The 26,886-nt window shown below is 43.1% G+C and overlaps 1 pseudogene; it reads left to right on the plus strand.

Annotated features, from left to right (window-relative positions):
- Nucleotides 1–26,886, plus strand: part of LOC110528988 (transmembrane and coiled-coil domains protein 2-like) — a 54,212-nt pseudogene that overhangs the window by 19,909 nt on the left and 7,417 nt on the right.

Consider the following 26,886-nt stretch of genomic DNA (forward strand, 5'->3'; position numbering starts at 1 on the left):
ATCGTAAATGTTAGCAAGACCTCCGCCTTTGCGGGATGTGCGGGGGATATGGTCACTAGTGTAACCATGTGGTGAGGCCTCAACACAGTAAATTCATCAGGCTTAACCTCTAGCGTCGAGCAATCCCGTATCCGGGAGCGTAATCATAGCCTCAAGCTCATTACCATAATGCAACATTGACTATTCATGAAAATCGCAAATGAAATGAAAGAAATATATTCACTCACAAGCTTAGCCTTTTGTTATCAACACTGTCATCTCAGATTTTCAAAATATGCTTTTCAACCATAGCTACACAATCATTTGTGTAAGAGTATTGATAGCCTAGCATAGCATTAAGCCTAGCATTCAGCAGGCAACATTTTCACAAAAAAAGAAAAGCATTCAAATAAAATAATTTACCTTTGAAGAACTTCGGATGTTTTCAATGAGGAGACTCTCAGTTAGATAGCAAATATTCATTTTTTCCAAAAATATTATTTGTGTAGGAGAAATCGCTCCGTTTTGTTCATCACGTTTGGCTAAGAAAAACCCCCGAAAATTCAGTCACTACAACGCCAAACTTTTTTCCAAAATATCGATAGAAACATGGCAAACGTTGTTTAGAATCAATCCTCAAGGTGTTTTTCACATATCTATTCAATGATAAATCATTCGTGCCAGTTGGGTTTCTCCTCAGTAGCAAACGGAAAAGTACTGCAGCTGGAGATTACGCAATAATTGCGACGGAGGACACCAAGCGACCACCTGGTAAATGTAGTGTCTTTATGGTCAATCTTCCAATGATATGCCTACAAATACGTCACAATGCTGCAGACACCTTGGGGAAACGACAGAAAGTCTAAGCTCATTCGTGGCCCATTCACAGCCATATTAGGAGTCATTGGAACACAGCGCCTTCAAAATCTGGGGCACTTCCTGTTTGAAATTTCATCTTGGTTTCGCCTGTAGCATCAGTTCTGTGGCACTCACAGACAATATCTTTGCAGTTTTGGAAACGTCAGAGTGTTTTCTTTCCAAAGCTGTCAATTATATGCATAGTCGAGCATCTTTTCGTGACAAAATATCTTGTTTAAACGGGAACGTTTTTCATCCAAAAATTAAAATAGCGCCCCCTATATCCAAGAAGCGGTAGCCCTGCCCCCTGGTAAACAGTGTATGCTCGCTGGATGATTTGTTGTAAGTCTAATTGCAAACGGCGTCTCAGACCCCGTAACGTGAGGAGTAGAGACCAGAGAAGGCTCGGCCTCTGACTCGCTGCTTAATGGGTAGAACCGGTTAAAAGTTTGTCGGCTGAATGAGCGACACCGATTGAACATTCCTACAGCATTTCCCTCCAGAAGCCATGAGAAAGTTGTCCGGCTGCGGGGACCGTGCGAGGGGATTTATACTAACGTTACTATCTGTACTTATTGGTGGCACAGACGCTGTTTCATCCTTTCCTACACTGAAATTACCCTTGCCTAACGATTGCGTCTGAAACTCGGCTTGCAGCACAGCTATCCTCGCCGTAAGGTGATCGTTCTCAAGTATATTATGAGTACAGCGACTGCAATTAGAAGGCATCATGTTAATGTTACTACTTAGCTTCGGCTGTTGGAGGTCCTGACGAACCATGTCCGGAGTGAAAAAGTTGAATGAAAAAAAGTTCAGTGAGGGAAAACTAAAATATAAACGGTAATTAAAAATTTAAAAAGTAAATTTGTCAGGTAGCAAAGTAAGGTTAGCAACAAAACGCACAGCAGCACGTAAACACGTCTGCAAGTTCTCCCCCTCTTCTCTCAACTAATAATAGTCTGGACAGCATAAATGAGTCATGGCAGTGAGATTTCTCTAATCCTCTCTTCTTTCCCCTATGCTGCTCATCTAGTTCCCTCTCAGTTTCCGCTCCCTCTATCACCCTCCACCTACAGCCTATGTACAGTTGTGGTGGCACCACTAGGAGTGTGTGTGTTTGTGTGTGTTTGTGTGTGTCTATGTCTGTTTACAGGACGAAGGTAAAGATAGGAGTGACAGCCAAGTCTAAGTAAGGTCTCCTGACACAGTATCGAATAGAGATGAAGAGGGATCAACAAGCCGTGGGCTGGGTCACTGAAAAGCTCAGATCTGATGTAACTGGCTGGACACATGACTCTCTCCCCTTCTCCTCCCTCTTTCCCTCGTTCTCGTGCTCTCTAATGGCCATGCTTGGAGCTCCTGAGGCTCTGGTTGCTAGATTCCCTTAACCCTCTCTTGCATAAAATAGAAGCGAGACTCAAGTGAGACATCTCACGTTCTGTTATCACCCCCGAGATTCGTTAACACACATCGATGAACACATCACACTCAGGAATTGATACATTAACTACACACAAACAATGATATAAACAGCTGTAGGTAAACATGCACACATTGGATGGGTGTGGGTGTAGAGTGAGTGTGTGCAGTATGTGTCTCTGTGTCAATGTGTGTGTAGTGTGTGTATCAGAGTGTTTGTGTGATGGACATTAGTCTCCCTCTCTGGGCCGGTGTGTCAGCGGATCAGGTGGGTGACCCGGGACCCTGTGGAGTCTTGGGCAGGGCCCCAATTGACACCTTATTCCCTATGTAGTGCACTACTTTTGATCAGGGCCCAAAGGCCTCTGGTCACAGTACTATGGTTCCCTCTTCCCATTTATAGTAATAGTAGATAGTGGCCTGACTGGCCCAGCCTATCATAAGAGCCAGGGGAAAGATATCTGTTTGAGCTATACTGAGCAAAAATATAAACGGAACATGTTGGTCCCATGTTTCATGAGCTGAAATAAAAGATCACAGAAATGTTCCATATGCACAAAAAGCTTCTTTCTCTCAAACTGTGAGCACAAATTTGTTTACATCCCTATTAGTGAACAATTCTCCTTTACCATTATAATCCATCCACCTGACAGGTGTGGCATATCAAGAAGCTGATTAAGCAGCATGATTCAACAGGTGCACCTTGTGCCGGAAACAATAAAACACCACTCTGAAATGTGCAATTTTGTCACACAACACAATGTCACTGATGTCTCAAGTTTTGAGGGAGCGTGCAATTGGCATGCTGCCTGCAGGAATGTCCTCCAGAGCTGTTGCCAGAGGATTTGATGTACATTTCTCTACCCTAAGCCACCTCCAATGTCGTTTTAGCGAATTTGGCAGTATGTCTAACCGGCCTCACAACCTCAGACCACATGTAACCACGCCAGCCCAGGACCTCCACATCTGGATTCTTAACCTGCGGGATGGTCTGAGATGAGCCACACGGACAGCAGATGAAACTGTGGGTGTCTGCACAACCGAAAAAGGGTCTTTACCTGACTGAAGTTTGGCATCATAACCGACTTCACTGGGAAAATGCTCACCTTCAATGGCCACTGGCATGCTGGAGAAGTGTGCTCTTCACTGTTTCAACTGTACTGGGGTTATGGCAGACAGCATGTATTCCGTCATGTGGGTCAGCTGTTTGCTGATGTCAACGTTGTGAAAAGAGTGCCCCATAGTGGTGGTGGGGTTATTGTATGGGCAGGCATAAGCTACGGACAACAAACACAATTGCATTTTAAGGATGGTAATTTGAATGTACAGAGATACAGTGGCGAGATTGCCATTCACCTGCTGCCATCACCTCATTTTTCAGCATGATAATGCACGGCCCCATGTCGCAAGGGTCTGTACACAATTCCTGGAAGCTGAAAATGTTCTTCCATGGCCTGCATATTCACCAGACATGTCACCCATTGAGCATGTTTGGAATGCTCTGGATCGACATGTACGGCAGGGTGTTCCAGTTCCAGCCAATATCCAGCAACTTCCCACAGCCATTGAAGAGGAATGGAACAACATTCCACAGGCCACAATCAACAGCCTGATCAACTCTATGTGAAGGAGATGTGTCATGCTGCAAGAGGCAAATGGTGATCACACCAGATACTGACTGGTTTTCTGATCCACTCCTCTACTTTTTTTAGATCCATTCCTCCATACCATGCATGGTTATTATGGATAGGGCCAGGAGGTGTTAATGACCAGCGAGCTCTAGCTATATTCTAGCCTACACCTTACATAGACTAGGCGATACCTCCTATAGACTAGCCGATACCTCCCATAGCTAACCTAAACTCTTAGAAAAAAAGTCCCAAATGGGTTCTTCAGCTGTCCACATAGGAGAACCCCATTTGGTTACAGGTAGAACCCTTTTGAGTTCCATGTAGAACCCTCTGTGGAAGGTTATTCAAAGGGTTCTCCTATTGTGACAGCCAAAGAACCCTTTAATCTTCTAGATAGCACCTTTTTTTCTGAGCGTTTGTGAGGGATGCCATGGAATGGTATAAGCGATTGTGTGTGCTCTATTCATTCTATCTTCTACATGCAGTTACAGATACAGCCCTACCATTAGTTGATACAGTAGCAGCCAATCCAATGGAAAAAACAGTTACTTTCCACATAGCATAGTTAAAACTATATTTATCCCAGGTCTGCAACACAGACTAGCAATAACTGATAGCAGAAAACTGAGAGGGTCGACCCAACCTTAACATGAGGCACAGTGAGGGGGGTCTGAATCCCTCCGTCCTCTCTCAGGGTGACACTGTCTGTCTACGCCACAGCTGAGTGTGTCAGAGCTCTCCCTATCCCCTTCCTCAGCCCTATCCAACACACCATCCAATGGCATGGGTCATTGGTATCAAGATACTGCCTTATGGTCACTCTATACCTACTGGTGAATCTAGACCCACAGCATAGTCAATGTCCATTAGTGTCATATATATATATACAGTGGGGCAAAAAAGTATTTAGTCAGCCACCAATTGTGCAAGTTCTCCCACTTAAAAAGATGAGAAAGGCCTGTAATTTTCATCATAGGTACACTTCAACTATGACAGACAAAATGAGAAAAAAAATCCAGAAAATCACATTGTAGGATTTTTTATGAATTTATTTGCAAATTATGGTGGAAAATAAGTATTTGGTCACCTACAAACAAGCAAGATCTCTGGCTCTCACAGACCTGTAACTTCTTCTTTAAGAGGCTCCTCTGTCCTCCACTCGTTACCTGTATTAATGGCATCTGTTTGAACTTGTTATCAGTATAAAAGACACCTGTCCACAACCTCAAACAGTCACACTCCAAACTCCACTATGGCCAAGACCAAAGAGCTGTCAAAGGACACCAGAAACAAAATTGTAGAGCTGCAACAGGCTGGGAAGACTGAATCTGCAATAGGTAAGCAGCTTGGTTTGAAGAAATCAACTGTGGGAGCAATTATTAGGAAATGGAAGACATACAAGACCACTGATAAGACCACTGATCTGGGGCTCCACGCAAAATCTCACCCCGTGAGGTCAAAATGATCACAAGAACGGTGAGCAAAAATCCCAGAACCACACGGGGGGACCTAGTGAATGACCTGCAGAGAGCTGGGACCAAAGTAACAAAGCCTACCATCAGTAACACACTACGCCGCCAGGGACTCAAATCCTGCAGTGCCAGATGTGTCCCCCTGCTTAAGCCAGTACATGTCCAGGCCCGTCTGAAGTTTGCTAGAGAGCATTTGGATGATCCAGAAGAAGATTGGGAGAATGTCATATGGTCAGATGAAACCAAAATATAACTTTTTGGTAAAAACTCAACTCGTCGTGTTTGGAGGACAAAGAATGCTGAGTTGCATCCAAAGAACACCATACCCACTGTGAAGCATGGGGGGGTGGAAACATCATGCTTTGGGGCTGTTTTTCTGCAAAGGGACCAGGACGACTGATCAGTGTAAAGGAAAGAATGAATGGGGCCATGTATCGTGAGATTTTGAGTGAAAACCTCCTTCCATCAGCAAGGGCATTGAAGATGAAACGTGGCTGGGTCTTTCAGCATGACAATGATCCCAAACACACCGCCCGGGCAATGAAGGAGTGGCTTCGTAAGAAGCATTTCAAGGTCCTGGAGTGGCCTAGCCAGTCTCCAGATCTCAACCCCATAGAAAATCTTTGGAGGGAGTTGAAAGTCCGTGTTGCCCAGCAACAGCTCCAAAACATCACTGCTCTAGAGGAGATCTGCATGGAGAAATGGGCCAAAATACCAGCAACAGTGTGTGAAAACCTTGTGAAGACTTACAGAAAACGTTTGACCTCTGTCATTGCCAACAAAGGGTATATAACAAAGTATTGAGATAAACTTTTGTTAATTGACCAAATACTTATTTTCCACCATAATTTGCAAATAAATTCATTAAAAATCCTACAATGTGATTTTCTCGATTTTTTTTTTCATTTTGTCTGTCATAGTTGAAGTGTACCTATGATGACCATTACAGGCCTCTCTCATATTTTTAAGTGGGAGAACATTCACAATTGGTGGCTGACTAAATACTTTCCCCCCACTGTATGTGAGTATTATTTGCTACAGTTGAACTTCAAATGTGAACTTTCTAGAATCCATCTACAGAGGAAAGTCCAAAACTATCCAAAACTATCTAGTGTGTTGAGTTGGCTAATTTGGGCAAGACAGCAGCACGAGCTTTGGCCTTTGTAAGGGAAATGCGGTGGTTAAATTGTAACAGTAATTCATTTACAAATATTACATTAGACAGCTTGCTACATTTGATACAGATAATGTTATGATTCACATACCGCTTTTTATGCCGAACATCTCCCATGTGTGTGTCATGGGGAGTAAACAATTGATATATCAGTGGCGGTTTTTCACAAGCATGGCCTTGTTTCTATTACAGCATATTGGATCACTGTCATTCATATTCCATTCATCCAGTTCAATGTAACAGCGATACGTTTAGGCCACTACATGATAGTCGGATTTTCCATATACCCGTAATGAGGTTGCTACAACCTAGCCTATGAATTACATTTTCCAATGTAGGTGCACACAGTTCGAGAGACACATTTGAGGTGACAGACAGTGACACATGGACAGACTGTGACATTCAATACTGCCTTGCACACTCTTGCCTGCATCTAGCTGATATAGGTTGTAAAATGAGTTGCAAACGAAAGTTTCTATTGGACAAATTCAAGTATGTTTATCCCTGTTTTGTTCCGTTTGCTTCCGTTAAGAAATGTTTTTCAACAGAATCAGGGGAATGAATACTCCCCTGATCATGCAGTAACGTTACAGTATACAGTCAGTAAGCAGTTACACCCACTGGGCCCGGTGGCTATAAATGAGTAAAACCAAAAGCTTACCTTGACTTGGAAGACTTCCAGTGTTCTGTTGGATAGTCATAGCCAGCTTGCTAACCTAGCACCCCTCTGTTTGAGCAGGGTATTTCAGTAGGCTAAACTAGGTAGCCTCATGTGCTAGTTAAATCAGTGAAGCTGAAAGTAAAACAAAAATGACACTCCCTCTCTATTTCTCTCTTGCTTTTTCTTCATTTTGGAAGAAATTGATTTGTTCAAAATTGTAAACTAGTCAACTACTCACTACATTTCATGCACTGCAGTGCTAGTAAGCTGTAGATTATGCTTTCAGGACTAGATTAATTATCTGATCCTTTGATTGGGTGTACAACATGTCAGTTCATGCTGATAGGTTGGAGGACAACCTCCGGAATTTGTCATAATTACTGTGTAAGTCTATGGAAGGGAGTGAGAACCATGAGCCTCAGGTTTTGTATTGAAGTCAATGTACCCCGAGGAAGACGGAAGTTAGCTGTCCTCCGGTTATACCATGGTGCTACCCTACAGAGTGCTGTTGAGGCTACTGTTGGCCTTCTTTGCAAAATAGTGTGTTTTAATCAGTTATTTGGTGACGTGATTATATTTATTATAGTGTTATGTAAAAAGGATAACTTTTTAAATGTAAACAAAAAAAATCTAATGAAATTCTGAGGAGCCTGCACTGTTATATATGCAAATATGGGAGTAACCAATGGCCTTCCCAGTCGAAACAGTTTGCGCATATGTTAAGACATTTTTTTTACATTTTTGTTTGTTATGGTGTTCGTGTTACGGTGCGTGAATGAGGACCCAAAAGCGAATTAACGTAAACAGAACTTCTTTAATAACAAAACATAGGTAGGCTCAGATGGACCGGCAGATTCCGACAGGACAGGACAAGGTTGCAGCAAACATGATGATAGTCTGGTTCAGGCATGAAAAACACAAACAAGAATCCGACAAAGACAGAAACAAAAACAGAGAGAGATATAGAGGACTAATCAGAGGGAAAAAGGGAACAGGTGGGAAAAGGGGTGACGAGGTAGTTAGGAGGAGACAAGGAACAGCTGGGGGAAAGAGGGGGAGAAAAGGTAACCTAATAACGACCAGCAGAGGGAGACAGGGTGAAGGGAAAGGACAGAAACAAGACACAACATGACAATACATGACAGTACCCCCCCACTCACCGAGCGCCTCCTGGCGCACTCGAGGAGGAAACCTGGCGGCAACGGAGGAAATCATCGATCAGCGCACGGTCCAGCACGTCCCGAGAGGGAACCCAACTCCTCTCCTCAGGACCGTACCCCTCCCAATCTACTAGGTACTGATGACCACGGCCCCGAGGACGCATGTCCAAAATCCTACGGACCCTGTAGATGGGTGCGCCCTCGACAAGGATGGGGGGGGGGGGAGACGAGCGGGGGCGCGAAGAACGGGCTTGACACAGGAGACATGGAAGACCGGGTGGACGCGACGAAGATATCGCGGAAGAAGAAGTCGCACTGCGACAGGATTAATGATCCGAGAAATACGGAACGGACCAATGAACCGCGGGGTCAACTTGCGAGAAGCGGTCTTAAGGGGAAGGTTCTGAGTGGAGAGCCAAACTCTCTGACCGCGACAATATCTAGGACTCTTAGTTCTACGCTTATTAGCAGCTCTCACAGTCTGCGCCCTATAACGGCAAAGTGCAGACCTGACCCTCTTCCAGGTGCGCTCGCAACGTTGGACAAAAGCCTGAGCGGAGGGGACGCTGGACTCGGCGAACTGAGATGAGAACAGCGGAGGCTGGTACCCGAGGCTACTCTGAAAAGGAGATAGCCCGGTCGCAGACGAAGGAAGCGAGTTGTGGGCGTATTCTGCCCAGGGGAGCTGTTCTGACCAAGACGCAGGGTTGCGAAAAGAAAGACTGCGTAAGATGCGACCAATAGTCTGATTGGCCCGTTCTGCTTGACCGTTAGACTGGGGGTGAAAGCCGGAAGAGAGACTGACGGAAGCCCCAATCAAACGGCAAAACTCCCTCCAAAATTGAGACGTGAATTGCGGACCTCTGTCCGAAACGACGTCTGACGGAAGGCCATGAATTCTGAAAACATTCTCGATGATGATTTGTGCCGTCTCTTTAGCAGAAGGAAGCTTAGCAAGGGGAATAAAATGAGCCGCCTTAGAGAACCTGTCGACAACCGGAAGAATAACAGTCTTCCCCGCTGACGAAGGCAGTCCGGTGACAAAATCTAAGGCGATGTGAGACCACGGTCGAGAGGGAATGGGAAGCGGCCTGAGACGGCCGGCAGGAGGGGAGTTACCGGACTTAGTCTGCGCGCAGACCGAACAAGCAGCCACGAAACGACGCGTGTCATGCTCCCGGGTGGGCCACCAAAAACGCTGGCGAATGGAAGCAAGCGTACCCCGAACGCCAGGGTGGCCGGCTAACTTGGCAGAGTGAGCCCACTGAAGAACGGCCAGACGAGTAGGAACGGGAACGAAAAGAAGGTTCCTAGGACAAGCGCGCGGCGACGGAGTTTGAGTGAGTGCTTGCTTTACCTGCCTCTCAATTCCCCAGACAGTCAACCCGACAACACGCCCCTCAGGGAGAATCCCCTCGGGGTCAGTGGAGGCTACTGAAGAACTGAAGAGACGAGATAAAGCATCAGGCTTGGTGTTCTTAGAGCCCGGACGATAAGAAATCACGAACTCGAAACGAGCGAAAAACAGCGCCCAGCGCGCCTGACGCGCATTAAGTCGTTTGGCAGAACGGATGTACTCAAGGTTCCTATGGTCAGTCCAAACGACAAAAGGAACGGTCGCCCCCTCCAACCACTGTCGCCATTCGCCTAGGGCTAAGCGGATGGCGAGCAGTTCGCGGTTTCCCACATCATAGTTACGTTCCGACGGCGACAGGCGATGAGAAAAATACGCGCAAGGGTGGACCTTGTCGTCAGAGAGGGAGCGCTGAGAAAGAATGGCTCCCACGCCCACCTCTGACGCGTCAACCTCGACAACGAACTGTCTAGTGACGTCAGGTGTAACAAGGATAGGTGCGGATGTAAAACGATTCTTGAGGAGATCAAAAGCTCCCTGGGCGGAAACGGACCACTTAAAGCACGTCTTGACAGAAGTAAGGGCTGTGAGAGGAGCTGCCACCTGACCGAAATTACGGATGAAACGACGATAGAAGTTCGCGAAGCCGAGAAAGCGCTGCAGCTCGACGCGTGACTTAGGGACGGGCCAATCAATGACAGCTTGGACCTTAGCGGGATCCATCTTAATGCCTTCAGCGGAAATAACAGAACCGAGAAATGTGACGGAGGAGGCATGAAAAGAGCACTTCTCAGCCTTCACAAAAAGACAATTCTCTAAAAGGCGCTGGAGGACACGTCGAACGTGCTGAACATGAATCTGGAGTGACGGTGAAAAAATCAGGATATCGTCAAGGTAAACGAAAACAAAGATGTTCAGCATGTCTCTCAGGACATCATTGACTAATGCCTGAAAGACAGCTGGAGCGTTAGCGAGGCCGAAAGGAAGAACCCGGTATTCAAAGTGCCCTAACGGAGTGTTAAACGCCGTCTTCCACTCGTCCCCCTCCCTGATGCGCACGAGATGGTAAGCGTTACGAAGGTCCAACTTAGTGAAAAACCTGGCTCCCTGCAGGATCTCGAAGGCTGAAGACATAAGAGGAAGCGGATAACGATTCTTCACTGTTATGTCATTCAGCCCTCGATAATCTATGCAGGGGCGCAGGGACCCGTCCTTCTTCTTAACAAAAAAAAACCCCGCTCCGGCGGGAGAGGAGGAGGGGACTATGGTACCGGCGGCAAGAGCTACAGACAAATAATCTTCGAGAGCCTTACGTTCGGGAGCCGACAGAGAGTATAGTCTACCCCGGGGGGGAGTGGTTCCCGGAAGGAGATCAATACTACAATCATACGACCGGTGTGGGGGAAGAGAGGTGGCCCTGGACCGACTGAACACCGTGTGCAGATCGTGATATTCCTCCGGCACCCCTGTCAAATCACCAGGCTCCTCCTGTGAAGAAGAGACAGAGGAAACAGGAGGGATAGCAGACATTAAACATTTCACATGACAAGAGACGTTCCAGGAGAGGATAGAATTACTAGACCAATTAATGGAAGGATTATGACAAACTAGCCAGGGATGGCCCAAAACAACAGGTGTAAAAGGTGAACGAAAAATTAAAAAAGAAATGGTTTCGCTATGATTACCAGAGACAGTGAGGGTTAAAGGTAGCGTCTCACGCTGAATCCTGGGGAGAGGACTACCATCCAGGGCGAACAAGGCCGTGGACTCCCTTAACTGTCTGAGAGGAATGTCATGTTCCCGAGCCCAGGTCTCGTCCATAAAACAGCCCTCCGCCCCAGAGTCTATTAAGGCACTGCAGGAAGCTGACGAACCGGTCCAGCGTAGATGGACCGACAAGGTAGTGCAGGATCTTGAAGGAGAGACAGGAGTAGTAGCGCTCACCAGTAGCCCTCCGCTTACTGATGAGCTCTGGCTTTTACTGGACATGAAGTGACAAAATGACCAGCAGAACCGCAATAGAGACAGAGGCGGTTGGTGATTCTCCGTTCCCTCTCCTTAGTCGAGATGCGGATACCTCCCAGCTGCATAGGCTCAGCACCCGAGCCGGCAGAGGAAGATGGTAGTGATGCGGAGAGGGGGGCAACGGAGAACGCAAGCTCCTTTCCACGAGCTCGGTGACGAAGATCAACCCGTCGCTCAATGCGAATAGCGAGTTCAATCAAGGAATCCACGCTGGAAGGAACCTCCCGGGAGAGAATCTCATCCTTTACCTCTGCGCGGAGACCCTCCAGAAAACGAGCGAGCAAAGCCGGCTCGTTCCAGCCACTGGAGGCAGCAAGAGTGCGAAACTCAATAGAGTAGTCTGTTATGGATCGATTACCTTGACATAGGGAAGACAGGGCCCTGGAAGCCTCCTCCCCAAAAACAGATCGATCAAAAACCCGTATCATCTCCTCCTTAAAGTCCTGATACTGGTTAGTACACTCAGCCCTTGCCTCCCAGATTGCCGTGCCCCACTCACGAGCCCGTCCAGTAAGGAGAGATATGACGTAGGCGACACGAGCAGTGCTCCTGGAGTAAGTGTTGGGCTGGAGAGAAAACACAATATCACACTGGGTGAGGAACGAGCGGCATTCAGTGGGCTCCCCAGAGTAACACGGCGGGTTATTGATTCTGGGCTCCGGAGATTCGAAAGCCCTGGAAGTGGCCGGTGGATCGAGGCGGAGATGGTGAACCTGTTCTGTGAGGTTGGAGACTTGGGTGGCCAGGGTCTCAACGGCATGTCGAGCAGCAGACAATTCCTGCTCGTGTCTGCCTAGCATCGCTCCCTGGATCTCGACGGCTGAGTGGAGAGGATCCGAAGTCGCTGGGTCCATTCTTGGTCGGATTCTTCTGTTACGGTGCGTGAATGAGGACCCAAAAGCGAATTAACGTAAACAGAACTTCTTTAATAACAAAACATAGGTAGGCTCAGATGGACCGGCAGATTCCGACAGGACAGGACAAGGTTGCAGCAAACATGACGATAGTCTGGTTCAGGCATGAAAAACACAAACAAGAATCCGACAAAGACAGAAACAAAAACAGAGAGAGATATAGAGGACTAATCAGAGGGAAAAAGGGAACAGGTGGGAAAAGGGGTGACGAGGTAGTTAGGAGGAGACAAGGAACAGCTGGGGGAAAGAGGGGGAGAAAAGGTAACCTAATAACGACCAGCAGAGGGAGACAGGGTGAAGGGAAAGGACAGAAACAAGACACAACATGACAATACATGACAGTTCGTGCACAAAAAATGTTTTCTTTAGGCAGGTCGAAGTTCGGTAGCAGAAGCCTATGCCCCTTCGTTGGTGATTGGTCAAAAGTACTACTCCTAGTAGGACTGGAAACTATGGGTGGGATTCTTCAATTAAGTGTTTGTTGTCATTCAACGAGAGCCGATTCGTTTTCATGTACATTTTTCCACTTGAGAAAAACTGCACCAAACATACTAGTTAATTGTGAAATTGCACGACTAAGACACCCTTGGCAAATCAGTTGTGTTATGACAAGGCAGGGGTGGTATGCAGAAGCTAGGCCTATTTGGTAAAAGACCAAGTCCAAATTATGGCAAGAACAGCTAAAATAAGCAAAGAGAAACGACAGTCCATTACTTTAAGACAAGAAGGTCAGACAATACGGAAAATTTCAAGAACTTCGAAAGTTTCTTCAAGTGCAGTTGCAAAAACCATCAGGCGCTATGATGAAACTGGCTCTCATGAGGACCGCCACAGGAAAGGAAGACCCAGAGTTACCTCTGCTGCAGAGCATAAGTTTATTAGTGTTACCAGCCTCAGAAATCGAGAATGTATCCTGATAATTAGGACAGCAGCACTGGTAATTAGTGCCTTTAGCAGAGGACTCATCTGTCCGAGGGCTATCATCGTGGTCCAATGCCACCAGCACGACACACATGAATCCACAAACCACCCACACAGCACACAGTCTCACACGCCCTCTCTCCCTCTCCCTTTCTTTTTCCCTGTTCATATTTCTGTTTCTCCTTCCCTGTCTCCTGTGTGTTCCTGGCGGAAGGAGCTGCTGTCTCTGTGTAAACACAGCCCTAAGCCACTGAGTACACAGCATTAGGCCTACATAAACACCCCATGGGACCAGGACAATGAGCAGGTCTCACCAGTCCTGGTTGCCTAGCTCACCTCAACTGCTATTTACCAAACCTCTCATCTGTAGCCGATAGACGCACTATCACACACGCACTAAATGTCACCTCACAAAGTCACTGTGACACATTCACACACTCTAATCCTTCCGGCCTTCTCAAAAATGGCACCTCATCCTTGTGTCTGTGAGGTGTGGTGTGATTGACGGTGGGATAGTTTTTTAAAGATGGTCTAGCTGCCGTATTCTCTATATTTTCTACCTCACTTACTGTCTGGCCTTGGCATACCAGTTATTATCTGTCATCAGAGGACTTACTGGAGTGGTCACTATGGTCATATGTCCTCCTCACAGACCTTTAGGGGGAGGGGGGTAATAAGAGTTAGGGTTTCTGCTGATGTACACATACATACACACACACACACACATGCGCACACACGCACACACACAAACACATACACACACACTCATGTATGAATTAACATACTTCACTTCCCTCTCCACGCCCTGTTCTGTGCCGTCTTCATTTCCCTGCCGACCAGGACACAGCTGCAGGAGGAATGATATAAACCAGAGGTCACAGCAACACTAACAAAAGACAACATCCAGGAATAGCTTCTTGTGCCTGTGCACACTGAAGATTCCTTCTGGCCATGTTAGAAAAACATGCAGGTTCCAACACAAGAGCCAATGGACAGACATACCACATTCTTGGCCTGACCCTTGGTATTGGAAGTCCCTCTGAAGGAAAATTACAACCACCAAGTTTATGCCACATAGCATCTCACATTACACCTCCCTACATCAACAGCGCAAAGCCCTTATAACATTAAAGGACGGGTGATAAAGCAATCAGTCAGATTTATGTGAGAAAAAAAGGCCAATCAAAATAACTCTGCTTGGGTAGCTAAAACAGATGTGTGATAGGGGTTTTGGCATTTTCCTAAATATCTCTAAAAGCATATAAATTGCCACATCAAAATATTATCAAATCAGACTATGCTGTGGTGATGGGGGTCATTTAGGAATCCTTTGAACCTTTCAATATGTATACCCTCTCCCCTGTTTTGGAACAAAACAATAACAGCGACTTTCTCTGAACATTGCACTAACTTCCAGCCATTGCAATGAGCAGGTCCTCCTATAGCTCCTCCCAGCAGCCTCCTCTGGTCCATGTTTCAAATATGTGCCAGACGGGTTTGGGCACTTCAATGCTGATTTAATGCAGAATACAAAACTGTATGGAAAACAGGATTGAAATGAGTTGCACATCACTGATACGCCACTGATGATGAGTGGATGGATTACAAAATGAAACAATGCACCTCTGTTGCCCGCTGGGAGTGTGTGGGAGTGTGTGTGGGTCAGATATGTTTCTCACGGAGCAGATCCATTACACAATGGGATGATTTTTCTCAGTTGAAGAGAAATAAGACATAACTCGCATTCTGTTCTTTCTGCTGGTGGAAGGTTGTCTTGCTGCAGGGTGTGGAGGGACAAAGCACATGGATCACCATGGCACTGTCTAAAGGTACAGATTAACACACTGATTAACTGAAGAAAGGTTGACTCCAAGTTCAATGCACTGACTGATACACAGCAAACAGCACAAAACAGAATATGCCGTCACTCTACGTTGGGCTAGTAACCGAAAGGTTTCTGGTTCAAATCCCAAAAATCTGTCAATGTGCCCTTGAGCGAGAAACTTAACCTTAATAACTCCTGCATGTTGCTATGGATAAAGTGTCTGCTAAAAATGTAAGTGAAATGATGATGATGGAGGTGATCTCAGATTTACATGTAGTGGTGAACTGAATTAACACTCCTTGTGCCACAGGCTTGCCCAGAGACACTGAATTAATGAAACCAACAGGCAACAATTCTCTACTTCTCTTTAAGATCATACTGTTTCAGTGCTAAAGCTAAATTCACTATTGAATACACATTTGATCTATAGATGTAGGATCTTAATTTGTTCACCCATTTTTTGCTGAAAATGTTCCTGGACAGCAGGAAATGCTAACTTGTTGTGTATTCAAGGTTTAAATAGGCTTCAAAAGTAAAGAATTTACACTTTAAAATGTCAGACTTGATTTGCCCTAACGAAAAATTTATCAACCCCATTTTTTTCCAAATAATTATAATAATTGACATTTCCTGTTGCTGCAGGAGTATTTTCCTGCTGTGGTAAACTGGCTCAAATTAAGATGTTACATCTTAATATGTATGTATGTTGCATTACAAAGACAATTTCCATTGAGCGTGAAGTCTCAAAGATGTCAGTGTTGGAATATTTGGCTTGGTACCATTTTACCCTCCAACCCCCCCTCTCTTTATCTCTCTCCCTCAACCCACCCCTGCCAAAACAACATATCGAGAGAACTTCCAGGAATCTATTATTTTGGTCGCTCTGTAAAAGAACATGTTGTACATCTGGCGTGTGATTGGCTAGGGACAGTTCAACTTTCACAGAGTTCACAGTCAGTGCACATACCTGTGTTTGGGTGAGGGGAATTTATGTTGTGGCTAGAAAACTTAACCCAATCATTGCTTGATGTAAACTAAGTTAATTGTTTACTGACTAGCTCTGCAGCATGTTGACATAAACCTCCATTAGATTTGGTTGTTGTGTATGTTTGTGTATTATGTGTTTTGTTATGTTACCAGAAAATGTCACCTCTGTAGTTCCTGGAAGCAAAGTCAGTCTGTTGTGGTGTGGGTGTCTAGACCTGGTTCTGAGCAGCAGTCCTGGTGTCACCAGGGAGCCTTTGTGTGTTTGTCATCAGGGAGTCAGTGAACAAACTGTTTATAGGCTGCTGAGTGCTCTTGCTGCCAGCTCAGGGAAAAAAACATTTGTGGTGTATGTGCATGTTAGCATGCACTTTTGCATGTCTGTGCATGTGAGTGGGTGTGTGCGCATATGTGGGTGTGTTTTTATGTGTGGGCTGTTGTATGAGAGTATTACCCCCTGGGCACGCCACGTAATTTCAACATGGACAATTGGGTAAAATTTGGTTGAGACATTGAGCAATGAGATTACAACCTATATATTCACCCACTTAAAATGACAGCCAAAAGTTTGTAGAATTCCCAACATGTTATCACTATGCTTTCAACCATCTAAAAACCCCACAACATTTCATTGGAAAAACATTGCTTGATTTTTGGTTTAGTTCTTACCTAAATGTGTTATCATGGCTAAATGTGCTTATTTATACAACTTTATTATTATTATTTTTTTTTAAAATTGAATATCCAAAACATACAATATACTTGAAGTGAAGCCGCTTAACAACTACATCAGACCAGTCATCCAACAGATTCCCATTCAGAGTGACACATAGAAGCATCCAGGGTCAATGCCCTGCTCAAGGGCACGTTGACAGATCTACCACCAGGCTAAAAATGTGAACCTGAACCCTTCGATATCCCCCCCACAGTTCCCCAATAGCTGTCTCTCAACCATTCGAGACCCCTCCCACAGTCCCCCCCAAGAAGAACAATGAAAATAAAAAATACAATTAATTCCATTCCCCACCCCCCGAGAACCTCCCCAATGCACCAACAACCAAGAGAATGAACTAAAGAGAAAAAAGAGAAAGACAGAAGAAAACAGCAAACAATGCTAAAAAATATATTAAAAAATAATTCTAAAAAAATTTATAGAATGTATTTATAAATAAAAAACGAAGGACATTAAGGACAATTAAAATCATAACAGCAATGCCAGCTGTATGTTTGTGTGCATGTCTGGCACTATTACATGTATGTGTGTGTTCTTGTATGCGTTTACTTGAATGAGAGTGTGTGTATATGCATGTGTACAAACACCTGCACGGCATCAGCCTCAGGCAAACCGGCATTAGTTGTAAAAACACTGCCCCTCAGTGTCATTCAAACATACTTTTTCTAATGTTTATGTAGCCTTTAAAAAAAACGTTTACCTTTGACCATCATTCTATCTACCGCACAACAACTCCACAATTCCACATGCTGTGATGTTTAACACACATTTTTTATCTATCTAATCAAATAGTTTCCACAGATTGCGAGTTGAAGATAAGTAATTTTACTAAGAGTACTAGTATATTAGTAATTGACTGACCCGGTCTCTCCAGATATCCTAACAGTACTATTTCTAGGGTCAATTTTAGATCAATGCTCGGCATTTACAGACATTGCTAAACCTGAGTCCAGAAACAGGCTACCTTAGGGCCATACCAAAATAAATGGTATATTGATTCTGTATCCTCACAACAAAATCTGCAGAGCTTCGATGATTTTTTATGCCCCCAAATATTCAACATTGTGTTGGTGGCAAGAATTCTATATAATAATTTTAGCTGAAAAGCACGAAGTCTTGAATCTTGCGTTGTTTTATATTTCAACTCAGACACCCTCTACCATGGAATCGGTACATCAAAAATCTCTTCCCAACTATTTTGCAATCTGTATGGCACAGCTGGTCCTCAAATGAAACTGGTATACTTTCCTATTTTTATTTCATAGCCAGTTTTAATCCTTTATATTGGGCAGACAGACCAGTTTCCTACCTCCTCCCACTGTCACCTGCCTCCTCCATTTTTGGGGTAATGCTGTAATCAATTGGTTGAACTCTTGGATTGAGCAGACCTTCCCGTACAATTCTGATAACTCCATGAAGGACATAACTCTACCATTCCAATATCATTTAAGAACAAAACACCCTTTTCAAACATGTTTACCTCTCCATTGTTGCATGAAAGGTTAAGGTAAAAAACCTGTCTGATCAGGATGAACAATACCTGGTAAAACTCTTGTAATTCTGAGTGCTATGCATTTCGCTAACACATTTGCATCACAACATTGAAGTGTAAGGGGCCTTTTTTTATATAGACTGGGACTTTATCTTTGCCATCTGGGTCTTGTTTTAAAAATTGAGAAATCAGACCTCCCAGCTGAGTACCTGACAGACTACCAATTCTATAGGAGTAGTTAAAATAATCTAACAATTGAGCTTTTAGAATGTAAAAAAAAGGCTTGATATACAGTTGAAGTCGGAAGTTTACATACACTTAGGTTGGAGTCATTAAAACTCATTTTTCAACCACTTCACATATTTCTTGTTAACAAACTATAGTTTTGGCAAGTCAGTTAAGACATCTACTTTGTGCATGACACAATACATTTTTCCAACAATTGTTTACAGACAGATTATTTCACTGTATCACAATTCCAGTGGGTCAGAAGTGTACATACAGTAAGTTGACTGTGCCTTTAACTTCTTTGGGGTAGGGGGCAGTATTTTCACGTCCGGATGAAAAGCGTGCCCAGAGTAAACTGCCGGCTATTCAGACCCAGATCCTAGGATTCAAGTTTCTAAATCTGAAGTTTCTAAAACTGTTTGAATGATGTCTGTGAGTATAACAGAACTCATATGGCAGGCAAAAACCTGAGAAAAAATCAGGAAATCTGAGATCTTATTCTTGCTTATCCAAGATACTGTGGAAATGGGGTCATGTTGCACTTCCTAAGGCTTCCACTAGATGCCAACAGTCTTTAGAACCTTGTTTCAGAAGTCTGCCAGCAGCCACGAGTCTCGCACGTTCACGTGAAAGTTGCCTCGCGTTCCATTGCTTTTCCACAGACAAAGGAATTCTCCGGTTAGAACATTATTGAAGATTTATGTTAAAAACATCCTAAAGATTGATTCTATACATCGTTTGACATGTTTCTACTGACTGTAACGGAACTTTTCGGACTTTTCGTCCGTACTTTCCGCTGGACTTGCGACTTGTGAGTTTAGATTGTGTACTGAACGTGCGAACAACAAGGAGGAATTTTGACATAAATGATGGACATTATTGAACAAAACAAACATTTATTGTGGAACTGGGATTCCTGGTAGTGCATTCTGATGAAGATCATCAAAGGTAAGTGAATATTTATAATGCTTTTTCTGACTTCTGTTGACTCCAACATGGCGGATATCTCTTTGGGTTGATTTGTCGTCTGAGCGCCGTACTCAGATTATTGCATGGTTTGCTTTTTCCGTAAAGTTATTTTGAAATCTGACACAGGGGTTGCAGTAAGGAGAAGTGGATCTAAAATTCCATGTATAACACTTGTATTTTCATCAACATTTATGATGAGTATTTTTGGAAATTGATATGGCTCTCTGCAAAATCACCAGATGTTTTGGAACTACTGAACATAACACGCCAATGTAATCTCAGATTTTTGGATATAAATATGAACTTTACCGAACAAAACATAGGTACTGTATTGTGTAACATGAAGTCCTATGACTGTCATCTGATGAAGATCATCAACGGTTAGTGATTAATTTTATCTCTATTTCTGCTTTTTGTGACTCCTTTATTTGGCTGGAAAAATGGCTGTGTTTTTCTGTGACTTGGCTCTGACCTAACATAATCGTTTGGTTTGTCATAAAGCCTTTTTGAAATCGGACACTGTGGCTCGATTTACAACAAGTGTATCTTTAAAATGGTGTAAAATACATGTATGTTTGAGGAATTTTAATTATGGGATTTCTGTTGTTTTGAATTTGGCGCCCTGCAGTTTCACTGGCTGTTGACGAGGTGAGACGCTACCATCCCACATACCCTAGAGAGGTTAAACAGCTTGGAAAATTCCAGAAAATGATGTCATGGCTTTAGAAGCTTCTGATAGGCTAATTGACATAATTTCAGTCAATTGGAGGTGTACCTGTGGATGTATTTCAAGGCCTACCTTCAAACTCAGTGCCTCTTTGCTTGACATCATGGGAAAATCAAAGGAAATCAGCCAAGACCTCAGAAAATAAATTGTAGACCTCCACAAGTCCTGTTCCTTCTTTGGAACAATTTCCAAACGTCTGAAGGTACCACATTCATCTCTACAAGCAATAGTACGCAAGTATAAACACCATTGGACAACGCAGCCATCATACAAGTCAGGAAGGAGACGCGTTCTGTCTCCATGAGATGAACGTACTTTGGTGCGAAAAGTGCAAATCAATCCCAGAACAACAACAAAGGGCCTTGTGAAGATGCTGGAGGAAACAGGTACAAAAGTATCTATATCCACAGTAAAACATGTCCTATATCGACACAACCTGAAAAGCTGCTCAGCAAGGATGAAGACACTGCTCCAAAACCGCCATAAAAAAAGCCAGACTACGGTTTGCAACTGCACATGGGGACAAAGATCGTACTTTTTGGAGAAATGTCCTCTGGTCTGATGAAACAAAAATATAACTGTTTGGCCATAATCACTGTCGTTATGTTTGGAGGAAAAAGGTGGAGGCTTGCAAGATGAAGAACACCATCCCAACCGTGAAGCACAGGGGTGGCAGCACCATGTTGTGGGGCTGCTTTGCTGCAGGACGGACGGGTGCACTTCACAAAATAGATGGCATCATAAGGAAAGAAAAGTATGTGGATATAATGAAGCAAATGAGTAATGTCGCAAATGAGTCTTCCACATGGACAATGACCCCAAGCATACTTTCAAAGTTGTTACAAAAAGGCTTAAGGACAACAAAGTCAAGGTATTGGAGTGGCCATCACAAAGCCCTGACCTCAATCCTACAGAAAATGTGTGGGCAGAACTGAAAAAGCGTGTGTGAGCAAGGAGGCCTACAAACCTGACTCAGTTACGCCAGCTCTGTCAGGAGGAATGGGCCAAAATGTACGCAACAACTGTGGGAAGCTTGTGGAAGGCTACCAGAAACATTTGACCAAAGTTAAACAATTTAAGGCAATGCTACCAAATACTAATTCAGTTAAACTTCTGATCCACTGGGAATGTGATGAAAGAAATAAAAGCTGAAATAAATCATTCTCTCTACTATTATTCGGACATTTCACATTCATAAAATAAAGTGGTGATCTTAACTGACCTAAGACATGGAGTTTTTACTAGGATTAAATGTCAGGAATAGTGAAAAACTGAGTTTAAATGTATTTGGCTAAGGTGTATGTAAACTTCCGACTTCAACTCTACCTCTACCAGTATGCCATCAAGCCCTGGGGTTTTTCCAGACGGGAAGGATGTAATAGCCTCAAAGTTCTTCCTCTGTAATTTGGCCCTCGCACTGGTCTTTCCGTACATTTGTTAATTTTCAATTTTTTTATATTATTTGGAAAGAATTCCTCGCCGTAATCTTCATTCGGGAGAGGATGAGACGGAAAAGAGAACATCTGCCTAAAATAATTATCTTCCTGTTTTAAAATATAATTCGGAGAATCATAGATGACACCGTCTTCAGTAACGAGTTTCTGCAAATTATTTTAGTTAGTGTTCCTGTATTGGAGATTCAGGAAGACTTTTGTGCATTTTTCTCCACATTCCATCCAGTTTGCTTTATTTTTTGTAATATATTACATTAGTTTGTTCTTGAATAATTTCCTCGTTATTTTTGTTTTTCCTCCAACTTATTTTGTATCTCTGTAGTATTGTTTTTATTGCTATCTACCTGTACTATTAGTTCATGAATTTCCCTTGTTAGTCTTGTCTATTTAGCCAGAAACTGCTTTTTTTTAAATTATTGATGAATATTGAATTGAAGGACCTCTGAAGGTATATTTTAAAAGGTATCCCAAACAATAATGGGATTTGCTGAACCTATATTATACTGGAAAAATTCAGTTATAAATTATTTTGTACTAGTTAAATTTCCAATATCCCCGTCCACGTGAAAAATGTATAAGAGTTATGTGATTGCCAGTTAGATTATGATCCGATCGCATTCTGCAACTTTTTAAAACTTTGATGCAAGAGAAAAAGAGACAAGTAGTCAAGACGACTAGCTTGATTAAGTCTCCTCCATGTATATCTCACTAGGTTGTTTTTTTTAGTGTCCAAATATCCACTATTTATAATGTGTCCATAATATTTGTGATTTCCTAATATTTGTGATGATAGTTTGTAGAGTGATTACCTTTACGGTCCATTGAGGGACTTAACACTGTGTTATAGTCTCCTACCACAATGATTTGATCATTTGTTGACTGTAAGTTCAATAAATTGGTATAAATGTTTTCAAAGAAGTATGGATCACCCTGATTTGGACCATATAGATTAACGAGACAAATCTTTTTTTCGTCCACTTTCATATTCAAAATGATCCACCTTCCTTGCAAATCATTCCTGACTATTTGCACATTCAGATCGACATTTTTATTAATTAATACATTAATACACATCACACATTTTGAGTTACTTTGTCCATGACATAAAATTATTTCACCACCCCATTCCTTTATCCACACAACTTTTACATTTTTTTATTTCAACTTTATTTAACCAGGTAGGCCTGTTGAGAACAAGATCTCATTTACAACTGTGACTTGGCCAAGATAAAGCAAAGCAGTGCGACACAAACAACACAGAGTTACACATGGAGTAAACAAACGTACGGTCAATAACACAATAGAAAAAAGTCTGTATACAGTGTGTGCAAATGGCGTGAGGAGGTAAGGCAATAAATAGGCCAGAAGTAATTACAATTTAGAAAATGAACACTGGAGTGATAGATGTGCAGATGATGATGCAAGTAGAAATACTGGTGTGCAAAATAGCAAAAAAGTAAATTAAAACAATATGGGGATGAGGTCGGTAGATGGGCTATTTACAGATGGGCTGTGTACAGCTGCAGAGATTTGTAAGCTGCTCAGATAGTTGATGTTTAAAGTTATTGAGGGAGGGAGATAAAAAGTCTCCAACTTCTGCGATTTTTGCAATTCGTTCCAGTCATAGGCAGGTCTGTATGTGTAGGCCCATATTGCTTCATGATTGCAAGGTGTCCCAAAATCTTCCCAACTGTCCCGATATCTGTTCTATTTGTCCCGTTATCTGGTTTTATACCATGGAATTGTTGATGACTTTTTGAAAATCCAGTGTATTTTAAACATAGATTCCACATTACAATACCTTGGCAAATTGCATTGAAAACGTTAATTCAACCAGTTTGTGCCCTGTGGGTAGGCTCTAGTTTGAAAGTAAAGAGGTGGAATGTCTAGAGTACGGGATAGGAGACACATCACAGAGGTTTTGTGTGCATGGCTGTGTGTGCCTATCTCTTCCTCTCTCTTATGTCTAGGAACCATTTGACCTCCAGAAACCACTCCAACAGCGAACCATTAGTTGCCTCAAACCCTTTTAGGCGACAGCCATCCTGTTTCCTCTCCAACTCAAGTACAAGGGTGATTTACAGCACGTGGCTTGTTTAGCCTCGCTAGTAGAATAGGGTCTACGCAAGTTCATTCTACTAGATCTATGGTAGAGGAAGTGTATTAAGATATAGAGGGGGTTTATGAGGAAGTGGGCCTATTTGGGGCTTCTGCTGAAGGAAATGAGAGGTTCATCCGGTCCCCCTACCCGCTTCGCTGGCTCAGCCACTCAGACCATTGTGTGACATTTAAATCTACTAGACTAGACATCTCTAGACTGACATTTAACAAATGGGTCTGTGGGCATACAAATACAGGGAGATTCTGAGAGCACATGATTCAACAGAAGACAGTATCTCTGATCAATCCTCCACGTAGCAATACAAAGTGTATACAGTAAGGGCAGGTCAGGCCAGCTGTGTGTGAGCTATTATCCTTGCTTATCAGGCTTATTATAAGACCCACAGGACAGACTAGAAAAGCCATTTCTACTGTTAGTGCTGAGTGACTGTGGATAAGTGTAAATGTACGCACTGCTTCAGTGACACCAAATTTACATCTGTGCTGATGAGGCCTCATCTACCCCTTCTATCTCAGCCATTTCACATTCAAAGCATCATAGCATTAGTGTATCCCCTCCCCCTGCCCACAGCAGGCTGCTGGCATTACTAGTCGTTCTGATGATGGTGGTAGGAGTTAACTTCTTGGCGCACCCATCCCGTTAGCGGGATCATTTTCGTCAACATCATCTGAATTGCAGAGTGCCAAATTCAAATTAAATTACTAGAAATATTTAATTTTCATGAAATCACAAGTGCAATATAGCAAAACACAGCTTAGCTTGTTTAAAATCCACCTGGTATGTCAGATTTCAAAAAAGCTTTACAGCGAAAGCAAACCAAGCGTTTGTGAGGACATCTGTCTCAGTAGACAAAACATTACAAACAGCTGGCAGCAAAGTAGATTGGTCACGAAAGTCAGAAAAGCAATAAAAGGAATCGCTTACCTTTGATGATCTTCAGATGTTTGCACTCACGAGACTCCCAGTTACACCTTAAATGTCCCTTTTGTTCGATAAAGATTATTTTTATATCCAAAAACCTCCATTTGGTTGGCGCATTTTGTTCAGAAATCCACAGGCTCGTGCAGGTCATGACGGGCAGATGAAAATTCCAAATAATATCCATAAAGTTCGTAGAAACATGTCAAACGTTTTTTATAATCAATTCTCAGGTTGTTTTTACAATAAAAAAAATATAATATTTCAACCGGACCGTAGCTTTTTCAATAGGAGAGAGAGAGAAAATGTCTGCTCCAAGCTGTTGCGCATGCAAAACTCAGGGGGGACACAGCCATCCACTGACGTGATGTGATCGTTCTCGCTAATTTTTCAGAATAAAAGGCTGAAACTATATCTAAAGACTGTTCACACCATGTGGAAGCCATATGGAAAGGAATCTGGTTGATATCCCTTTAAATGAAGGGAAGGCATGCAATGGAACAGGGAGCTTTCAAAATAAGAGGCAGGTCCTGGTTGGATTTTCCTCAGGTTTTCGCCTGCAATATCAGTTTTGTTATACTCACAGACAATATTTTGACCGTTTTGGAAACTCTAGAGTGTTTTCTATCCTAATCTGACAATTTATGCATATTCTAGCTTCTGGGCCTGAGATATAGACCGTTTCATTTGGGTACGTTTTTCATCCAAACATCAAAATACTGCCCCCTACACTCAACAGGTGTAGGGGGCACTGGAGTTGTACAGTACAGTCTAGCTATTCTAAACACCACCTCTATAGGAGGAGTTATTGGCCAAACAAATGTTACATGAAGTGCTTCGGGAATCAAAACACCTGTAGATAAAGGACCCCCAGCTGAGTTATCATGCTACTGTACCTCTCCTAGAACTGAATGCTAACAGGTCTTCACATCATCAACTGGGCCCTTCAATAGTACAGTATAATACATAGGGCATGTACACTAACAATCGATTCAAGAGAAAGTCTGTGCGTGAGAAACAGAAGACCAATACTTTATCCTTCCAGCACAAACAAACCCTACCCAAATCAAATTGTATTAGTCACATACACATGGTTATGTGTAAGTGACCAAACCCTACCCTGCAATAAAGATTAAATGGACAGATATTTGTGTTTGTGCCTTGGGAAATCACTCAATAACCAGGAGGGATGCAGGATCTGGTCTTAAATGCCCAGTGCAGTCAACATTATGTTTTACCTGTGTTTTATTTCATATTGTTGTTTCTATGTCAAACAGTTGTATTATATTTCAGTCTTCTGTGATGTATATAAAGTGTAATATTGGGATAAAATATAAAAATGTAATATATCTGACATGGTACAGGTGTCTTCTTTTTTTAAAGCCCATAACCATGTGTGTGAGATGTATACTTTTGTTTCAAAGTAGATTTGTTTAAGACTACCAATAATCACTCTGTGTGACCCTGATTTAGCCACCTGCAGTAAAAGGTTCAAACATGTGATCAGTGTTATTTCCTGATAGTGTTTGCATGCGCTATGAGAAACCGCCAACCTACAATCGTAAATTATTCATACGTTAACCTGTTGTAAGTAGACGTAATGTGGGTGTCTTTAAACGTGTGCATAATATAAAGTCAGTTTGCTGTATTTGATGGGGTGCATATGGTACACTCAAGAGTTGAATCTCAGGGGAGAGGTCTGTGGAAGATGTTGCAACTGGGCTGGGTTGTCCATTCATAAACTATTATAAATATTTTTTTGTCACTGGAATGTTCCTGCCCATGTTACAATGGTGCTTCAAATGGCCATGCAAATAAAACCCATATTAAATTGTCATCATCTGGGTTTAGTAATAAGAACCCAAG

This window comes from Oncorhynchus mykiss, chromosome 7 (assembly GCF_057628025.1).
Source record: "Oncorhynchus mykiss isolate SJ-2025 chromosome 7, ASM5762802v1, whole genome shotgun sequence".
NCBI lineage: Eukaryota > Metazoa > Chordata > Actinopteri > Salmoniformes > Salmonidae > Oncorhynchus > Oncorhynchus mykiss.